Source organism: Chrysochloris asiatica, unplaced genomic scaffold, assembly GCF_000296735.1.
Source record: "Chrysochloris asiatica unplaced genomic scaffold, ChrAsi1.0 scaffold00164, whole genome shotgun sequence".
NCBI classification, from domain to species: Eukaryota; Metazoa; Chordata; class Mammalia; order Afrosoricida; family Chrysochloridae; genus Chrysochloris; species Chrysochloris asiatica.
The window spans coordinates 7,320,062-7,324,808 of record NW_006408682.1 but is presented as its reverse complement, the minus strand read 5'-3'; positions in this window follow the sequence as shown (position 1 = coordinate 7,324,808).

Here is a 4,747-nt window from a genome sequence, read left to right as displayed (position 1 = left end):
TTCAAACCCACTTAACTGCTCTTCAGAAATCCTATACACGGTCACAACAACAACAACTTGTAATTAAAATTCTATGAATTACAATATTTCCCCTAACAAAGTCTCTTTAAGCCCAAAGAGGAATTTATTCTTTGTATTTGGTTGAGGCTGATTAAAAAAAAATTTTTTTCAAGATGCTTATTATTTTATTTCAGTAAAGATCAAATATTTATGTCTGATTCACATGGATAACAACAAAATTATTTGCATTTAAGTCCCATTCCTAAGGGTGAACTTCCGTTCTGAAAACTCCAAAGTGAATAAAAGCCAGAATTGAGAGGCCAGACTTTGTGGCCTCCCAGTCCCTGGGTAGGTGTGGGCCCCTGGGAGAGAAAGTGGTCACTGGTCAGCAGGCTTCTTTTCACAACTACACTATTGTGGCTCATTGTGAGTAGCACTTCCTGCCTTACTTCGTGAGCCACAAACTGCAGCAGGAAATAAAGTTTGTTGAATTATATTTTCTGGCCGAGGCAAGCCTTTTGTTGAAATAGCTACATTATCTATCTATGACATCAATGAAAAGGCCAAAGGTGGAAAAATATACATGAATTTATTCCCTTAAATTGATTCAGAAAAAGACAGGCTGACCAGATGTTTCCTTTCTCAGTAACAAAGGGCCTGGGACCAAAGTGAAGAGAAACCGCTTTAAAAGATTCACTTGAATTTCTTTCTCAGGATCCAAAAATATTATTAAATTCCATGACGGTATTGTACCTCTGCAACCTAGAACAGGGGTCTGACACATGAGAAAAAAAAGTAGTTGTCTTAGAGTTCATTCCAATCCAAGGTGGTCCCGGTGCAAATAAAATTGTGCATCGGATTTTCAATAGCCAGCCAAAACCTTTTGGTTAACTAACAAAAGTTAACTGTTGACATTACGCAAAGGACTTAATAAATAATATTTAAGTATCTAAAAGGAGCTCTGGTAGTGTAGTGGTTACGCATTGGGCTGCAAACTTTAAGGTCAGCAATTTGAAACTACCAACTGTCCCACAGGAGAAAGATGAGGCTTTCTGCTCCCATAAAGATTTACAGCCTTGGAAACCACTTACAGGTTGCAATTAGATGGAACCGACTCCACGGCACATAACCAACACCATTAAGTATCTAAAGGCAACTGTTGTTGTTAAGTGCTGTCGAGTTGGATCCGACCCAGAGCGACCCTATACAGGGTTTCTGAGGAGCGACTGGTGAGCTTGAACCGCTGACCTTGCAGTTCAAACGGCTTTGCAGTCTGGCGCATTAGCCCACAGTGCCACACCAGGACTGCCTAAAGGCTACTAGGATTGGCTAATTCATACACTTAAATCATATTTATTAAATCCTTGGGTATTGTCAACAGTTAACTCTTGTCAGTTAACCAAAAGGTTGGTGGTTCAAATTCTCCCACGGGCAGCTCTGAAGAAAGGTCTGGTGATGCACTACCAAAAGGTTTGGCTATTGATAATCCTATGCACAATTCTATTTGCAGCTAAAGGGGAGTCCTGGTGTGGCACTGTGGGCTAATGTGTCAGACAGCAAAGTGGCTTGAACTGCAAGTTCAGTGGTTCAAGTTCACCAGCTGCTCCTTGGAAACCCTATATAAGGTCTCTACGGGTCAAAACCGACTCAACGGGACTTAACAACAACAGTAGCTAAAGGAATCCTGGTGTGGCTCTGTGGATTAACGAGCTGGACTACAAAGTCGGTTTGAATCACAAGGTCAGCAGTTAAAGCTTACCAGTCACTTCTCAGAAACCCTATAGAGGACTCCTATGGGATGGAACTGACTCGATGGCACTTAACAACAACAGCAACAAGCAGCTAAAAGACCTTTTCTTCTGAAAAAATTGCAACTTCATAAAAAAAAAAAAAACAAAAACTGACCTAATTAAAAAAAAATCTACTAAATTATAAGCTCATAAAGGCAGTTGTTATTATTTGTTGTTAGGTATTCTCATGACCGTTCTGACTCACATCGAGTTTATGTACAACAACAACAAAAGATTATCCAGTCCTGTGCCGTTCTCACCATCATTCCGAGGTCTGAGCCTCTAGTTACAATCACTGTGGCAATCCATCTAGCTGAGGGTCTTCCTCATTTTCACCTACCCTTTCCTGATCGGAGACTACTCAATAGCCCCTTGTTCTGCTTAAATGACTGCCTCTTGGTCTATGTACAGGTTCCGCATGAACACAATTAAGTGTTCTGGAATTCCCATTTTGCGTAATGTCCATAGTTTGTTATGATTCACACAGCCTAATGACTTTGCATAGTCAATAAAACACAAGTAAACATCTTTCTGGTATTCTCTGCTTTTAGTCAAGATACATCTGACATTAGCAATAATATCTTTTTTTTAGACAGTGAATGTCATGCCATTCTTCTTCAATTTGTCATTCCTCCAAAGAAAACAATATGACTGCCTGATTCAAAATGGTCAATATCAGCCTATTTCAGCTCTCTTATGTTCAGAGTCTTTACGTGTTTCATTTCACTTACAGTAATTTTCCATTTTCCTATATTCATACATCATATGTTCCATGTTCCAATTATTAATAGATACCGGCAACAGATCCTTCTTAGGTTGGGTTGTGCCCTATCAACAAAGGAAGGTTCTGAAAGCTTGGCTCCATCTCCATCATTAAGATCAACTCTACTTTGAGAGTCAGCTCTTCCCCAGTTGTGTTTTGAATGCCTCCCAACCTGAGGAGCTTATTTTCTGGTACTATATCAGGCAGTGTTCCACTGCTATTCATAAGGTTTTCAGAGACTAATTGTTTCAGAAGGACTTTGTCTACTCCTTCTTCCTAGACTTTCTTAGTCTGGAATCTCTGCTGAAACCTGTAATATGGATGGCCTTGCTGGTATTTGAAACATCAGTGCCATAACTTCCAGTTTCACAGTAACATGCAAGTTACCACAGGATGAAAAACGGACAGAACCGTGGTGGCAGAAATGCAGACACAGGTTTTATTCATTTCATAGAATCCAATAAAATTATAATTTTTTTTCCTTGTTTAAATGACAAGGGAAAAAAAAAGAGAGAGAGAGAGACAGAGAGAAAATGATGCAACTTAGGAGCTGGTATTACCAAGTAAGAAGATAGTATATATTTCTAGCGTTCCCTGAAAAAATCATTCATTGAGTCATTTGATGACATGTTAGCAATCATAAAGTCATCTTTAACTGGCAATGATAATAATTATTTCAGAAAAAAACATACAGAATTACTGAAGGCATTGGATTTATGGACATAATAATTTGACAATTTTAAGATAGAACACTGAGTGATTTATAATTACCACTGGAATTATACTCTAACAATTGGGACTTTATTAAATAGACTCTATTGTTTTTTTTACAATTACATTTCAAGTTAAAATCACATTTCCAAAAAAGTATTTCTGGATGCAGATCAACTTATATAATTAATTTATAAGTTGAGTCAAAAGGAGATGATAGCAGAAAATGCTGATTTCTTACCCATATCCATTTCCTACAGTGTTTCTGTCCATTTTCCTTTGCACAGCACTCATTTTGCTCCCACACACAGCTCTGGGCTTCAGGGGAGGCAGGCACCAGGCCCAGCCTTGCTCGTGATAGACTGAGGCAAAGATATGTGATTTAGCTCCACCCAGTGAGGTAGATCGAGGATTAGGGTGTGGGAGCTTTAGGGAAAGTTGTTCTTTATCTTAAATATGGAAGCACTAGTGGTTTAGAGGTAGACTTTTCACCTTCCATGCAGGAGACTCAAGTTTGATTCTTGACCAGTGCACCTATGTACAGTCACCACCCATTTGTCAGGGGTGCCTCTGTTTTGCTATGATGCTGGGGGAGCCTCTAGATTCAGACAGACTAGGAAACCACCTACTTCCGAAAACCAGTCAGTGGAAGAAAGCAAAATGCATCACAATGATCTGATGTGCAACTGATTCCGGGGACGGGTTGGTTGTGTGTGGGGTTACCATTGAGTTGGGTGTAAGTCGATGGCAGTTAAAAACAATCTTAAGAAACAAGACACAGGAAACAAAGGCCCTATGTCTATGAAACACTGGCGAGTCTGCCAGGCAGGAACCAAGCAGCGAGACAGAAAAATCATAAATCATAGGTGTTTTAGATTTACTGACCAGTTAACCTTTGAGTTTGTTGGTTGTAGATTGATGGCCAAAAGTCAATTTGCCAGATACCCATCCACTGCAAGTTAATTTCTAATATAGCCAATTTGTCTAATTCACTCACTTATTTGAACTCGACAGAGTTGACTGGTTTTTACCTTGTCTTCATAATAGCATTTAAGGACTTTTCCATGTATTCTGTTCCACTCCCTGATGCTATAATTGGAGGCTGACTTTTGATGAATTGTCCTGCTTAAGAAGTCACCTTATTTATGGACTTCTTCATTTGTGGGTGACTACACTGCTTATTCCACCACTCGTCTGTCAGTTTGTCGTACTGTGGTAGCTTGTGAGTTGCTGTGATTCTGGAAGCTATGCCACTGGTATTTTAAATACCAGCCTGGTCACCCATGGTGGCCAGGTTTCAGATGAGCTTCCAGAAGAAGACAGACTAGGGAGAAGGACTGATGAGTTACTTCCAAATACTTAGTAACTGAAAACCTTATGAATAGCAGAGAAACACTGTCAGATATAGTGCTGGAAAATGAGCCCCTCAGGTTGGAAGGCACTCAAAATACGACTGGGGAAGAGCTGCCCCCTTAAAGTAGAG